This window comes from Triticum aestivum, chromosome 3D, assembly GCF_018294505.1.
Source record: "Triticum aestivum cultivar Chinese Spring chromosome 3D, IWGSC CS RefSeq v2.1, whole genome shotgun sequence".
NCBI classification, from domain to species: Eukaryota; Viridiplantae; Streptophyta; class Magnoliopsida; order Poales; family Poaceae; genus Triticum; species Triticum aestivum.
Genome location: NC_057802.1, coordinates 574,003,753 through 574,021,447, shown reverse-complemented (window position 1 = coordinate 574,021,447; position 17,695 = coordinate 574,003,753). Strand labels below are relative to the sequence as shown.

The 17,695-nt window shown below is 43.8% G+C and overlaps 1 long non-coding RNA gene across 1 annotated transcript; it reads left to right on the top strand.

Moving 5' to 3' along the window:
- Positions 1–14,009: 14,009 nt before the first annotated feature.
- On the top strand, positions 14,010–16,911 carry LOC123080592 (uncharacterized). The gene is made up of 5 exons (XR_006438488.1): positions 14,010–14,454; positions 14,575–14,710; positions 14,809–14,883; positions 15,849–15,927; positions 16,696–16,911. It is a non-coding gene; the product is annotated as an uncharacterized lncRNA (long non-coding RNA).
- Positions 16,912–17,695: the final 784 nt, after the last annotated feature.

Here is a 17,695-nt window from a genome sequence, read left to right as displayed (position 1 = left end):
GGCACATGCCGCCGGCTTCCCCTGCGTTCCGGTGCTATTATGTTGGCATTGGTTACATCGTGTGTCTATCCCCGCTATATATGAGAGACCTAGGATACAAATGTCCTAATAGGACACGGCTCCATATCCTATCTAAACACAATACAACTACAAGTCCAACTGTAACTTACCTTGTACACTATATTCGACACAACTCTAACAATGTCATTATGCAGACCATTACATTTGCTACCTCTCCTCAAGACCACGCCGAGCTCGGCCTGATCTGGTGCTTCCTTGGCCAGACGCACGTGATCGTCTACAAGATCTTACACTTATGCGCCACATACCAAAATCATGAAGATAATTCCCTGCCTAGCTCCAGACCGCCTTGCAAGTGTGCTCGCTGGTGTTTCCAGAGAGGTACTGATTCTTTGCATGCATTTTCCAGGCAAGATTCACTCTCTTGTCCGCACGGTCAACGACCACCCTCTGGAAACCAGCGTTGTCCCTTGGCTTCCCGTGGATACTGTAGCTCGACAAGACGTGCCCCAACCACAAGGAAAGTCTCCATGGAGAGTGTCCTTCCGAACAACTATTCTTCCGAGCGCAGTAATACTGCAGCAAGTGAGACAATTGAAAGGAACGACCCGGCTAGAAATGTCTTTCCGCACGCCTCACATTCCCATCGCACATTTACGCCATAGACCAAATTAGTATACTGCTAGTGTGGGTGTCTGGTATTCATCTCCTTTGGTAGTCCAAGGTAAAAGAGACTAAGGTAGATAGGAGGGTACACAAGAAGACTGCACGCAAGGATAGGAGGCTGCCATGCATGGCCTGGGCTTTATAGGTGTGGCGATACCCATAAGTTGGTGCAATTGCCAATTATCCGTGGCCATTGCCTTGTATAAAAATCATTACATTGTTGCTGTGTAAGAGAAAATCATCGCGCAACCATGTGTTCGCTGGTGTAATGAGAGGGAATGGAGAGATGCAAAGAGATGTGCGTGTCTACTGCAAGATGAGAGAGAGAGAGAGAGAGAGAGAGAGAGATAACACGAAGATGCTTTAGTGCAAGTGTTTAATTTACAAGTTGCTTGTGTCCTACTCAGTACGCACTAGTATTTTCTAGATAATGGGCGCACTCTCATCCCTAGATCAAAGGAGGGCTCTCCTTTGGCGACTCGCTTTTCCGCTGCTCCGAAAACTGTAGTTGTAGAAGAGGTGGCGCTCACTGAAGGCAAGCCTCCACAGCGGATGTCTTTTTGTACACTTCAGCTTCCCCGCTCAGTTCTAGTTCCCCCGCTCACTAATAGTGTAGCAAGCAAGGCAATGGGGAGGAAAGCCTCGGCGAACGGTATCTTTCCAATTATTCTGTAGACCTCTTATTCCCAGCGCACATTTATCCAAAATCAAGTTAGTTACTTTGGGGTACATACGATATTGACGGGTATATATGATATTAACCTCTTCGATAGGCTTGGCAAAGAATGTTATGGTATGTAAGAAGACTACTTGCAAGGATAGGTCGCAGCCATGCCTGCGGTGGGCTTTATAAAGGTGGCCCTAACAAAAGGTTGGCGTGTATTTTAATTAGCTTCGATTCTTGAAAAGGTGATATTTCGAGCAACTACCGGCCCTTCAAAATGCAAAAAGTAAGATCACACGATGCACATGTCAATTCCAAGATATAAGATTATGAAAATATTGTTTGAGGCGAATCAACACTCACATACAATTTTCAAGAATCTAATCCAACAACTTTTAAAAGACACACATAGACAAAGTATAACAGTATGAGAGTCAACCATTGGTTGGGTGGTTCTGTTAGATATAATCTTGATGGACTATGTATCTGCATGTCATTTTATTTCAGCATTAGTTAGCGTTGTGTAGGGCCAATGCATTAGCAGATGTACGTCTGAAAACGTAGTCAGCTAGATGCATGTACTGAGGAGTGCCGAGGTGCCGTGGGAAGCGGACATCGCCGTGTGAGATGCACGGCGCTGCATGCAAGCTGGATAATGCAACGGGCTGCATAGACGTAGAGTTAGTTGTGTGTGAGCCGAGTGACTCGGTCAAGTAGAAGATTTGTTAGCCGGTGTGGAGTTTGCATGTACCTGCATTAGTGGAGTAGCCTCACATGTTGTGGACGTGGGCTAGTCAGTTAGTTAGTGGTGTTAGTGGGCGAATGCGGGGCCCAGGCTGTGCGTGCGTGCGTCTACTTAAAGATGTGTAAGCATGTTTCCTTTTGTCAAGAGAATAGAGAAGAAAACTTGTGGCTGTGTGATACAGCGCAAGGCCAAAACTCTTTGCATCTTTTATCAGCTGTGTGACGCAGCAGAGGGAGAGAGAGTTTCAGGGAGCTGAGAGAGTTAGCTCCAACAGGTTCCTCCTTGTACATGAGGGGACCCTTTCTACAACCAATATCTGCCGCCTCATCGTACTTTTCATAGACGGCATTGTGATCTTCTTGAAGACATTTGAACTCCATGTCAAGTCCTGGATATCCATCTTGGAGGAATTTTTATGGCTTATGGCCTTCACTTCAACTTCAACAAGCCCACAACTCTTTTGGTCAGATGTTCACCGGAACACACCCAGTTGGTATCCAATGTTCTCTACCACCATGTTGAGGCTTTTAGATGCACCTACGTTGTCTTCCCTTGACATCCATAGGCAATATATAGATTAGTTTCAAGTCATGCTGGACAAGATTGCAAACATGTCGACATAGTGTAGGCCAACAACACGATCCCGATGCCCAAAAGCAAGAGACCATCAACTTGCACCTGATGTAGACCAAATCCAGTCGAGTCAGAAATGAGCTTTTGGAATTTCTCAAACACCTCTCTTGTGTATAATTATGAAGCATGCCTGTCATTGTTGTAACTACAAAAAATGTATCAAACAATAACCAACCATGCTAGATAGGCTGCAAGCACGCACCGCAACTAAATTGTATGTCCAAGACAGCTTTTATTTTATCAGAGATAGCAACTTTCTGAAAGGTCGAATGGACTCACCCGCACCATAGTGGCGGCCTTGTTGTCTCATACCTGCGGTGTACTGGCGATTAGGCATCAACTCCTCGGACAAATCAAACTGCTGCAAAAAATATCGAAACAGAGTCGCTGGGGTGAACCAGTATCTTGATGTGTGAATTCAGCCCTTTAGACCGAGTAGTTGTGCTTGTGAATGGGAAGAACTTCTGCCTAACGTACAACAAATCCCATGTCTTCTAGTAGCCCACATGTTCTTTAAGTCTTTCTATCAGGCAAGTTAAATGCTTGTACCATGTGATGCCAATATGCCTCAAATTATTTGATGGTGTCTGACTCATACTACTAGCTAGCACCGACCTACTGTACCCCCCTATGAAATCGCGGGCCCCCTCCTGCTCCGTCTGTTGGCACATCCTCCACTCTCCCAGGTGCACTATATGAAAATCAAGCACCAAATGTCCCATTAACTTTTTGTGTTACGTCACTCATACAATTCAGGAAATATAAAAAGTTTTACCTAACACAAAGATCATTCATTTCTTCTTAGTTTGAACAAGCAGATATGATCTTATTATTGGGTTAACTGAAATCCAATAAACCTACAAGTATTCCTTGTTTAACCATGAACCTGCCCATATAAAGGGCACACTCTGCCACCTTCCCTAGATCAATATATTTTCTCCATACTGAATAGTTTTCAAGCCAAAATCTTCTAGTTTTCATAACACGCATCAGACTCGTTGCAACCAAGCAACCAAAACTAGGCGAGAGAGAGAGAGAGAGAGAGAGAGAGAGAGAGAGAGAGAGAGAGAGAGAGAGAGAGAGAGAGGGAGGGAGGGAACACGTGTATCATATGTGAAATATAGCATGGAATGAGAGGCATTCCGGAATGTGTGAATCGTGCCTCGCGAGCTATAAAAAGTTTGATGTGTCATATGTGTAATCTTGCTTGGAATGAGAGGCATTCTGGAACATTTTAACCGTGTCCCTTGGACAACTTTTAGACAGACGTGTTCACAACGTAGCAAGGTTTTAGTTTAGGTGTCGAGAATACATTCATGGGATAGTCAGTAAATATAAAATTTATGCGTATCGGACTCTTCCCGAGATTAGTTTATAGTACTTATGCAATGAGAAACTTATATATCTGGTCTATTGGACTTGACAATGCTAGAAAACATTTTTTGGAAAAGAAGGTCAAAACCCCCGGCCTCTGCATCAATCGATGCACACAATCATCTTTATTAATTATTCAATAAAGGTCTGACAAAAACATACATCAAGCCACCCGAATCTACCACTCACATCTATGAACTCGATAATGGAGAATGCTCTCACTCCTCATATCTAAAACCGGTGTCGTTACCGATCCATCAACATATTGTATCGGAACCAACACCCGGTGCAGCAGACCTAAAGTGTCCACTACATGCACACATTTTAGACTCCACCATCATCATCGAACCGCTAACCCATCTTCCGGAGAGAGATCCACATTATCGTTGCCAGTCCTGCCACCCGTCTACGCCGCCAGGGCGCCCAACGGCGTCACCTTGCGCTCGTCCATCCAGACACGAAGAATCTGGAAGATCTGTCGTGCGTAGCACCTGCCGAACATGAATGACACAATGTACTAACTGTCGGCTAGGCATGCCTTGACATCTCCACCGAAACTCCATGCAAGATGAAGCCGCTCCACCTCCTGCCTCTGTCTTCCGGCGCTGCTCCACAAACGATGCTTCCAAGAGAGAAATGACACCGCAGTGCCGTCATCGTTCGTTCTGGAAGACCAGATCCTAGAGTTTCCTGAGGAGAAGTACGAGTGGGTCGAAAGCAGTTACATGACGATGCCTTCGTCAAGGTAACGATGCAAAAACGACGCCATCACCCGCCGTCCCTAAGTTGTCACAGGCAACTATGTCTCCCCGACTCGCAGCCGGGACTAATTGACGGATCTCGAGATCCGACCACCCAGTCTGAGGACGACCACCTCTGACCGAGGAAATGGCCACCACCACCAATCCCAGGGTCACCGCGTCGCCGCTTGCCTGCCGCGAGGACACCGCCGCTGCTGTGCTGCCGAGCCCTGCGCATACCAGATGCCGCCGCCTGGATAGGCCGCCACGCATCGGCCATCCACCGAGCGGCGTAGAGAAGGGGCCCCGCCACCGGCCACCGCGAAGAGCTTTGCCCCGGGGCCTCCGATCGACGGTGAAGGTCTAGGAAGGCGGGAAGGAGGGGAAGTGACGGAGGCATGCGGCGCCGCCCAAGTCTCACGCGGGGGAGGGGGAGGCAAGGCGGGGGCTGAGATGCGATCTGGGAGAGGTCTCCTCCTACGTAGAGTCTCCTAGAAAACATGGTTACCAGAACCATAAAACAACAAAGAATAATTTGCACTTGCATCTCAGTTCAGTAACCAGAGGTCTAGACCATAAGCCCCCATTAAATTCCTACTCGAATAACTCCATAATTTTTTTGGGATCTAAAGATATTATTTCTTCCATGTGTGTTAATAATAGTTTGTTTGTAATGATTAAAAAAATCCGTCAAGTCTCTTTAGGAGTCAAATGAAGCTGGTGGTGGAACTCTCCACATTGCTCATTCATTAAAATGTATAAATTCCTAAAAGGGACGAACAGAGCTTATGTGTTGCTGAGAGAACTACGAAAATGTGGAAGTCAACTCATATATAGAGTTTTTTCATGGCTCCTTGTGAGTGATAGGATCAACACTAATAAGATCAAGTGCAAATCCTTCCATAAGCTCAGTTATATATTATTGTGCTGTGGTGAGCATTCAGAGGAAACTATATAACACCTTTTCTAGGATCCTATATTTGCCATGAAAGTTTGGGGCACTATCATACTAGTGAAACAAAGGGGTATATCCTTTTATGATGAGCCCAGGCTAGCCTTGCAAGTCCTACAAGGGAAATTTCCACTAGATGCTTTGAAAATGGGGTACCTGAACTTCTGGATGCAGTGGAAAATTCTCACGTTCACATTCAAGGATGTCATCGAGGCCTTGGGGAAGATCTCTCCACCTTGTTACACATAGAGCAAAACAACAAAATGCAACTTAGCTGACTGACTAGATTGATCCTCAATCTCTTTTTTATGTCATATTTTTATTTTCTTCTTCCCATCTCCTTACCTTGTCAAAATTTACCAACTGAACGTGCATAGCACATAGTAACAAAAATTTACCGAAGACCAATTGTTCTATGGTTATTGGGTAGAAAACAATAATTCTATATGCATAGTACATGGAACAGAGTGAATTAATGCACTTCTAAGTTCTTTTGTGCTTCTTCTGTTGGAAACACAATTGGACGTGCATGTATTTTATCTGAACCGGTTCACATCACTCCATGAAAATTTCTTCCTTCCGAAAGCAAAGCAACATCAGAATCGCTCCAAAAGATTGCACTTCATTAATGCCACCATGATTGGTAGGTACTCATGTTGATTAAGCTCAAGTCGGTGTAGTTGATAGCTTGTTTTTTCTATAGACATGAGTTGAAATTGTGCTACATGGTGATCGACATTTTTTATGCAACCTACACAACTAACTTTTCGCCAGTACATGATACACATGTGTTTGTGTTCAGTACATATGATAGAAAAATATAGTGAGGCACGGATTATCGCGCTTAACACATACTCCTGCATCCATTTTCATCTAGTATGTTATACTCCATTGTGTTAGAATAAATCCGCTCACTCTCAGTGCTTTGGCTCGTATATGGGTATTGAGAAATTTATTCCATAGAAGATATTGTAGTTCACATACGCATGCGCCTATGAACACTAAGAGACTAAGTAATTTATTCACTCATTTATGCATTTATGTCTGCATCAAACAAGAATATATTTCCTAAAATTTATTTTCCTAGATGCAAAGTTGTGGAATGTTTGAACCGTAGATAAGTGTCGCCTTGAGAACTATTTGTTACTAGAAATATGATCTCGACTATATATTCTATGCCCATGGACATCTAATATAGTGTGCTCATCGTACGTCTTACCTTGTGTGTAAGCATGACTAGCCTAGTATAAAGGCCCTCCTTATGCAGAGTGCACATTATAACTTCCGACCTAGCTAAATATAGATCAGATTGTTGTATCTAGCAATGTACCTCTTGCACTAAAACGAATGGGTTTGAACCGTCAGAGAAACAGACACTGATAATCATGAGGATTCAGACACATGATGGGAGCTAGAGGCATATGAACACATGCATAAGGATTGCATTGACGCGGTGTTTTCTAGTAGGGTAACAACTTGAAGTTTCTATGTAGTTTTTTTCTCCCGTCACATGTATTGACCAACTTGTGCAAGCCTAGGAAGAAGCAATGGTTAGCATTCATGACAGTTAACATAAACAATGGGAAACTAGATGCTGGGAATAGATAGCTTGATGTACTATTCATCATAGTTTGATTTTACCAAAAACTCGCTCGGCTTTTGTTTACTGTTTTCTTGCATCATTCTCAAAAAATGTAATTTTATTCTTGGATCCATGCTTAAATCACCTGGTATTCCTATTGTAAAAGTGCGGTGTCAAGAAATGTAGCACAAATACTATCTGTGTTGGGTAGGTGGGCCACTCTCAATGGCTACCGTATGCTAAAGCAGTAGAGGAGAAGGAGCATACATCTGTACTAGAGAGGGGGTAGTGAGGTGGAAGAACTCGCTCATTGAGCTGACCTTTGTGTCCCTTTCATTCACATTCATCTCTTCTCGCATTCATCTAAAAAATATTATTTGTCATTGATTGAAGCACATTTACAGTGAGATTGGAGTTCTTTATTTTAAACTGGCAAAATATATGATCTTAATGTGTGGTAGATGGATAGCTAATGCATCCACCAACATACAATTGTTTAAGCGTACCACTGCCTCCTACCTTGGCTCCATATATTCTTTCCGCATGCATTTCATAGATTTCATTACACAAGCTTTCACCCATAAACTAGACAATATGCTTCTTGGAATGGGAGGTGTTAGGAAACACATTAGTTATTGGACGAAAACATTTTGAAGTGTGAGTGAACTAGGAAGATGCCAGGATTTGCTGGCCATCTGTGCCTCAACCAATTAAACACAAAGGAAAATCACCTCCAAAGACCATGCGGCATAATGCATGCTGCCAGCAGTGCATATCCAATCTCAAAGATCACCACCACCTCTTCTACTCATGCAACACTGCACAGGGGGATCTTGCACGCTATCGACTTCAGACCCTCAAGCACACCCTTCGATGACATTTGGACATCGGAAGACTCATACATGTCGGCCTCCCAAGTTCTATCACACCCTTCGTGGTGCTCATTGTCCCATGGAAGATCAAAGTCGCTCAGAGTGGCAAGGTGTTCCACTAAGTAGACATCAACACTCACACCATTATTGCCAATATCAACATTAATCTCATCCTTTGGGCAAAACCGGCAAAGCTCGCCTGATGATAAGGCACATGCCGGCCAATGTGGTGTGACTGTTGGGGAACGTAGTAATTTCAAAAAAAATTCTACGCACACGCAAGATCATGGTGATGCATAGCAACGAGAGGGGAGAGTGTTGTCCACGTACCCTCGTAGACCGATAGCGAAAGCGTTATCACAACGCGGTTCATGTAGTCGTACGTCTTCACGATCCGACCGATCAAGTACCGAACGTACGGCACCTCCGAGTTCTACACACGTTCAGCTCGATGACGTCCCTCGAACTCCGATCCAGCCGAGTGTTGAGGGAGAGTTTTGTCAGCACGACGGCGTGGTGACGATGATGATGTTCCACCGACGCAGGGCTTCGCCTAAGCTCCGCAACGGTATTATCGAGGTGTAATATGGTGGAGGGGGGGCACCGCACACGGCTAAGAGATCTCAAGGATCAATTGTTGTCTCTGGGGTGCCCCCCTGCCCCCGTATATAAAGGAGCAAGGGAGGAGGAGGCCGGCCCTAGGAGGAGGCGCACCAAGTGTGGAGTTCTACTAGGACTCCCTAGTCCTAGTAGGATTCCACCTCCCATATGGAATAGGAAAAGAGGAAGGGAAAAAGAGAAGGAAGGAAGGGGGCGCCCCCCTTCCCTAGTCCAATTCGGACCAGACCAAGGGGAGGGGTGCGGCCACCCTTGAGGCCCTTTTCCTTCTTTCCCGTATGGCCCAATAAGGCCCAATACGTATTCCCGTAACTCTCCGGTACTCCGAAAAATACCCGAATCACTCGGAACCTTTCCGAAGTCCGAATATAGTCGTCCAATATATCGATCTTTACGTCTCCACCATTTCGAGACTCCTCGTCATGTCCCCGATCTCATCCGGGACTCCGAACTCCTTCGGTACATCAACATACATAAACTCATAATAAAACTGTCATCGTAACTTTAAGCGTGCGGACCCTACGGGCACTACAAGGATTCCGGTCTATTGCAACAAAATTTATTGCTACAGCTATCTTTCGTTGCAATAAATTCTATATTACAACAAAATTCCAGTTCGTGGTAATAGGATCTACGTATTGCCACAAATTCCTTTCATCGCGCTAGGCACTCATTTTGTTGCAATAGAAGCCATGTATTGCCACAAGCTGCATCAGCGTTGCAATACGGTAGTGATATTGCGACAGTTGCGTCCCATTGCGTGAGTTGATCATTTTGTTGCAATAAAGACTAGGTATTGCGACAAATTAAATCTTTGTGGCAATATTTAGACATATATTGCAACAATTCTGACATGTGGCGCTAGCCATAGATACTGTTGCAAAATACATGGCTTCTTATTGCAACAAAACATGTATTGGTTGTAATAGGGCGATTTTTTGCCTCACCTTCGTTGTGTTGCAATAACTAATACATATTGCGACAACTTGTGCATCCATGGTAATACATACAACATATTGCAACAATCCTCTAGTTGCGAAAAAGGAGCAGGATATTGCAACTGATATTCTCTAACCCCAGACCACCTATTTGTAGACCGAACGAGCTAGCAATCTCGCCAATGTTTGTTTCGTGTTCACATTTCAGCTAGAAACGTATATATAATCAATTCTGTCTATCGCTTGTCTCTAGCACCAAGCAGGTTTAAGAAGGAAAGTTTTTTGCTTTGTGTAATTGACGGAAGGAGGTAGCCACTCGGCACCAATTACATGCTATGAATAATAATCATTATATTATTGGGCCGGACCTGTAAGTCAACCATGCAGTTTTCTACTCGTTTTGTCTTTATAAGTTCAATTTTAATTTCCCTTTTTGTACTTTCTCATATAAAAAGTTAGAATAATTATTATTATTTCCGGGTAAAAGTTACAGTAATTATTAATAAATAATTATTATGTATTTCAAATGTCTAATCTATTTTCATTATTGTGTACCTTGAAGAGGTAAACATGATTTTTTTTAAATTTACGTGCACTTAAACAGTTCAACATGTGTATTACAAATTATTTTGCATATTCTGTATTTTCATTCAGGACCAAATTTACTGTACATTGTTCAACATGTATTTAAAATTATTGCCGAATTGTAATTTTTTCTAGAAATGTATTAAAAATGTTACACATGTTCGTAGTCTATAGAAATGTAAGATTAATTGTACATGATGAATTTTTAACACACATTGAACATTTTCAAAAAATAAGCTGAACAGTTTTGTAAAATACAGATTGTCTATTTCCTGAATGCATGACGAACATTTTTCAAAAAAGCCTTGAATTATTTTATACCAAATGGAATGGTTTCTAGAACATGTTGCAAATTTTTTCATATGCACTAATACTTTTGTTAAGTTTTATGGCAATTCTAATTTTTTTTCTTACATTTCTTGTTTTGAATGGAAATAATAAGATAAAAAATACAAATGAAAACTTTGCACAAAATGTGTGTCGAGTGCCCGACACTAAGCACTCGACATACCCTTTTTTCATTTTTTTTTCTTTTATTTTCCTTGTCCAAGATGGACAAAAGGTTTTCACCCGAAACCAGACACGGAGAGAAGCCCCAAGACAACGTCTTCATAAAGAGAATGACGCCCACAGGCGTCACCGTCGTCGGCGATCAAGCGCAGAGCTTTCGCTCGACCATCCATCCGTGCCACTGCGAGGTCTTGAGGGTAAGATCGACAAGATCAGTTCCCCAGGTCCAGATCGGGGCATCACCGCTGCCAGAGACAGAGCACGGCTGAGTCACCCGCTGACATAGCTCTTGCCGCACACACGCCCAAGAGATACAGCCACCGCCGCCGCCATCGTGCTCGCCGGAAGGCCAACCTAAAATGTTAGTATATCATTTAGAAAATTGTTGAAACACCTAAAAACATATATTTAATATATCACATGTAAAACTGTATTGGGTTATGTAAGATATTTTTGTGCAAGTCATTCCTTTTTTTGACTGGATTTTGTATGTTGTTGTTATTATTATTATTATTATTATTATTATTATTATTTCACAAAGGTGACTATTTTTTTTCTTCTGGAAACCCCATTATGGCTCTCAGCCAGGGAGCGATCCTGCATGAGGCAAACCATGCGTTCTGATTGGTCGAATTAGCTCGCTCACAGATCGTGCTCCCAACCGTTCGACTTTCCAAGATCCAACAGGTGGCACGCAATCCCTAATCTCTATCCCTCTCTTCTTTCTCCACTACCACTCGTAGCCGCGGGCTTCTCTTCCACCCAGCTCCTCCTTCCCGTGCCTTCCTTCCTCCAGTCTCGTTCTCCAATCGTCGACTTCCCTGTCTAGTTGAGGCGCTCGTAGGTCGTACCGGGGCAAGCACCACCGATGCAACGTCCCGGCCGACCCACACCGTTCGGGGTTTCTGTGCACGACTAGATCTGACGATCTAGCTGCCGGATCCACCGTGGCAGCAACGTCGGCTGCTACCTCCTATCCGACCCCGACCACCACACCACCTCAACTCCAGCGCGCGACCCTCTGCTATATCCATCCTTTCCGTCCACGGCCAGAACCAGCAATCTTGCTGCCGGATCGGTGGCGGCGGTTCCTCATAGTGGTGACGGCGGAGGGGGCAGAGGGTGGAGGGTGCGGCGCCGTCACGGTGGGGGGGGGGGATTTCGCGAGGGGAGGCTCGCATCTGCTCTCACACGGGTATTGAGGGTTTTCCCTGTGTAATTTTGGGGATGGGCCGGCCCAATACCGGGGTACCGAACGGGCTGTGGGGAATTTTGGGGATTTCTATACCGGTCCGGTAAAATACTCTCTAAAACGTGTAAATACTCTAGTGCCGAACGAGGCCTCAAGGAGGACAACACCGACACCACGTGTGGTGACTGCAGCCACGACGACGATGTCCACTTCTACTTCGTCTCTGGCTTCGGTAAGTCCTTGGTGAGTGACGCGCACACGGGCCGGCCCAATTATCACGCGGTGAGCGAAAATTCTAAAAACAAAAAAGAAGCGCACGCTGGATTCTAGCTAGGCGCCATCCATTTCAAGAAAAAAGCTAGGCTAGCGATCCGAGTTAGCAACCTCGAACATTATAGGAAAACATTCAACATTTTTATTATATACTACGAACCGAATTTTAAAATACAATGAACTTTTTTGTAAAAAGAATACTGAAAAAAATATACAGAATGAACATTTAATAGTATACTTTGGACAGTTTTTTAATATATGATGAACAAAACATAAATACAAAATGAACATTTTATAATATACGTTGAGCAGTTTAATAATATATGATGAACATTTTTGTAATACACGATGAACATTTTTATAATGCAAGGTGAACAATTTCTTAATATATGACGAACAAAATTTAAATACAAAATGAACATTTTTTAATACGCATTGAACAATTTAATAATATATGATGAACACTTTTATAATTAAAATAGGATATGCGAGAGTTTTGACCGTTTTCCAATCTGTTTGCAGAATTGAAAGCGAAATTCAAACGTTACGATAGACTTGCTTGTTCAAATTTAGTAGATTCGAAATTCTGAGTTCAAATCTTGAAACTACACACAAGGATACAGGGGTCAAAGTGCATTATCTATCAAGACCTTCCAATGAGTGCACAAATTCAATTCAAACATGGTTTATGTAGACAACTAAACGTACCTCTTTCTCTAAAAATGAATCTCCATCCGAGTCCACACCGTCGGGTCTTCCTTGGATTTATGTTGGATTGGCGTTGTCCTCGCACTAGAAGCACCGGTGAGTTGGTAGCTCGGGAGCGCCAGTTACGGTTAGATAGTAAGATCAGTTAGCTACGGTTAGCTAGTTGGAAAATGCCGAATATATGTGGTGGCATTGGATTATGTTGGATCGGCGTCGTCCTCACACTAGAAGCCCCGGTGAGTTGGTAGCCCAGGAGCGCTGGTTACGATTAGCTAGTCAGATCGGCTAGGTACGGTTTGCTCATTGGGAAATGCCAAATATATTGGTGTGAAGACCTCATGGCAGCGGTGTTTGACCATGTGCCGCACGCAGTAGCAGCGCCTAGAGGCGGGCAAAAGCGGCGTCCTGGTGGAGGACGCGGCACTCAGAGAGGCCCGGGATGAAACCGACGAGGCCCTTGTAGTCGGTGAGCGTGGCCCAGACGGCCTCGAGCGACGCGCCGACCCGCACCCACGCGCACCAGTCGCTGGTTCTTCTTCCTCGGCTGCTTCCGCACCTTCTCTCCAACCCGTACCACTCATCCCATTATAAAAAACGTGTTAATCCATGACGGAATTCTGATGATGTTGCCGGAAACTGTCATAATTTATGATGATTTATCTGGTTCGTCACAAAATCCATCATATATAAGCAACACGAGGATGGCACCCCAAATCGGTAGACCCATCATGACGGACAAAGAGGGATCGTCACCATAACCGTCATGGTTCGACCAATTAGGTCCGTTCTTATACACCATTTGGACCCTCATGGATAGATGGTGTTGATGTGGCAATCCACTGTGAGGGAGAACTTGCGATGTGATTGGTTGAGCGAACCAACCTACGGATCGCAAATCCGGACCCTTTACTGTTCAGTGATCCAACGGCAAGCAGTCAACTCATATGTAGATCTTCGCCGGCTTCTTCCTTCCCCTTTGTCCGCCACGACTCCCCTGATCTCGCCGTCCTCCTCTTTCAGATCCCCCCTCCCCATCCAGGGCCGCCGCCACCTGCCGATCCATGGTCATCTGCCGCTCTGCGTCCTGCAACCACCGCGACGACAGCCTCGTCCCCAGAGGCGGGGACTTCCCTGAAGGTGAACCTAGTGCACGCGGCGCCGGTACCGTTGATGCGGGTCGGGCGGCGGTCAGATCTGCCACGGCCAGGACAGACGTCCTCTTCCTCCCTATCCAGCTTCCTCCCATGACTGAGAAGAGGGCTTCGTCAAGGATCCCATGACGGAGGTAAACGTGGGAGGCTGCTTCCTCCAATCACAGATCGACCATCCGTCCATGGAGGCCATGAGAGCCACGTGGGCACACACATGGCTGCGCTTCAAGGTCAACCCTCGCCCATCCTTTCTCTTCGATTTGATTTGATCTCCTCCCCTGATTTGATTATATTTTTTTCTTCTGTACAATTGTGATATAATCTTGTATTTCATTTTCTGTTTTCTCAAGAGATGGGAGAAATCCTGAGGCCAAACTGCGGGGAGGATGAGGGGGTCGACAATGGGTACAGGTTCTCAAGGTCCCAGGGCAATGGGTACAGGTGCGGCTGGAAGCCCATGATCCCCATCCAAACTGCGCATCGAAGGTACAGTAGCAGCACCAAAGCTGCCACTTTCTCCCTATCCCTAAATGTTTGATCTGGCCGGTGGCGACATGATTTGTTTTTATGTTTGTTCTGGCCAGGGGCGGATCCAGCGTAGGTATATGACCAAAAGTACTGCGTACATGCTTGAGTTCAGACTTCAGAGAGTATGCGGCGTGAGTTACTCAACTTAGCTTCAGTCCAGATAAACTAGTCTCAGCAAGCCAAGAGTTCACCAATCCCCTCCAAAGTTCCAATTTGAAATTGCATTCATGTGTAGCTTCTGTTTGGATTTAGAGATGTATCTTTGTACATAGAACTGTCCTGATGTAATTGATTCCATTAGTAAAAAAATAACAAATGAATTTTTTAAAAGCAAACATAGGCTGAAACGGAAAAAAAAAGTTTATGTTAGGGTGATTTTTTAACACCCAAAGTTGAATTCTTGGATCCACCACTGCAACAACCCCGGGGATGCAACATGCCCCCTCGCCGGCGGTGGCGGCGGCACTCACGCCGGCTTGGAGACGGTCGACCTGCTGTCGTCAATGCCGTCCACGGTGACCACAGCCATGGCGGCCATGACCACGACCACGGCTAATTTATTTTTTGTATTTTGGAGTGTCCCACATTTGGTGTAAATAGTCCCAAGTTTTCCTTTTCACTATGTAAAATATTACCAAGGTAATACCAGAACCACTGTCTGGACTTCTTAAAAGCGTATGTGCCTATACTGAAGCATACTACCACATTCAGATTATTTAACCTTGGTAGCTTGCTTACCACATTCGGGCTAGGTTACTGCATGTGTGTCATGTGTATGCCTCACAGCTTCAGTATAGACTTGATTACATTTTATTGATGTACACACATATATGCTCTGTTTGATCTTTTAAGCCTAGCTTTTAATTTCTAAATCAAAATTATAGACATATGCTATGCTAAAAGACTTCTGTTCTGCATGTTTTTGTTCTGCACGCTATAACACAATTTGATTTCATTTACTTTGAAGCCTAGCTTATTTTTGCTTACAACAGCTTCAGTATAGACTTGAATAGATATTTTTCCGGTTACTTTTTTATGCCTGCTTTAAGTATCGCGTTTCTTCTGAAATTGACTTAAATTATGATATTACGTACAGAAGGGCACAATGATGAATTCAACGCAAGATCCTGCTGGTGATCCAACAGATGGGAACCCAACAGACACAAACACATCAGGTGATTATAGTCATATGCTTGCGAACTTGTCAGATTTATTTGCTTACTTGCATTGCTAAAAGTGCACTTCTATTTGGAGATGCCTAAGAAAATGACTGGCAAATAAAATAGGAATCCAAACTTGCAAAATTCTCTTTTACAGACTGCTAGTACTATTGGGACTCTAGGTACAAGGCACAATGTAATTGCTCCAAATACGCTCATACAAGTTGCAACAATGAATTCTCAAATGTTTTGAGCAATGGTACACAAGCTTGGTTTGTCTTCATGTTGACCTTTATTTGATGCGTAAATGGCCTTCATAATGTGCAATCATCTACTTGCTTGCACTATTGTACTTTCTTTGTTGCTGAAGCACATACAGTAGGAAGCCAGAAATAGAACAGTTTTCTCACCATTAGAAATTGTGAACTTGCGCCAGCATGTAGTTGTTTCGGAGAAGTTTAGTTGTTTGATTAATTTAGGTAATTACTTTTGTGTTTGAACTATAAATTCTTTTGTGAAATTATGCAATTCTTTTTGCATAGCACCTAACTGCTGCTGGAGTAGTACAACAGGCACAAGAATTTGCTTGCTATCTGTTGTGGTCATGACAATTCGTCAGGAAGGTACCCATGCATGCACGAATATAGTAACTATACAATTGTCATGATAGTGGTTATATCTTTCTGCTAATTAGTCATTGTGTTGTTTCTTTATTTTCCTGACTAAGTATTTTCTATTTTAAATTAACTTGAGCTAAATAAATTTTTGATTTCTTCATAGCAGGATCCAAAGATTTAGCTGGAATGGACACTAGACCACGGACAATTTAATCTTCGCTCTTAATTAGGATGACACATTCAGTATGTTGAATGCATGCTAAATTATATTACAGTTTATTGTGATGGATATTGGCTAAGCAAACTTTGATGTTTGATGAATCTACGTCATGTATGCATTATTTGACACATGTAATTGAATGCCTGTATATTTTTTTCTGTTTACAGTAGGCTATCACCACAAGTTACTTTTGGTTGCAACATGTTGGCACCACGAAAAATTAGCGTTGCGTCAAATCTTAGTCGCCACGCCTACCTGTTTTGTAGCACTAGGCTGTGGCGACGGAACACTTCGTGTAGTCGCAATAACTTATCACCACAAAAAGTCAGTTCGTTGAGATAACTACTTGTTGCCACTGAATTCAGTTTTGCTGAAATAGGCCTTTTGCCATGAAACATTCATATTGTTGCAACAGCCTCTCATCACAAACAGTCTGTCCGTTGTGAGAACTATTTATCACCACCAAAATGAGTATGCTGCAATTTTAGTATTACCACGTCTGAAGAGTCGTTGCCATATGTTACTGCCGCGAACATAGGGTTCGTGGCGGAAGGACTATACCCACAAAAACGAAGAGTTGCTGCCATAGGGTATTGCCACAGTTGACTATTGCCACGAAAGAGCACGCGCCATGAAAAAGAGTTGTTGGTATAGATTATTGCCACAAATGCCTATTGCCACAAACAGCCAAATCGCCACGTTTCGCTACATGTTGCATTAAGCTATTGCCACAAACCAAATTGTGGCGTCAAGTGCATGATGCCACGAGAAAAAATGTGGCAACTTGCAACATGGTTGTTGCAATAGCACACTTTCTTGCCACGTATATTTTTTGTGTGGCAATAACATATTACCATGTGTCCTGTCGCAACGGCTGGCAACGAACACCATGTCGTGGCAATAGGTACCTATTGCGACGATTGGGTACTTATTGCGACGAACGCTT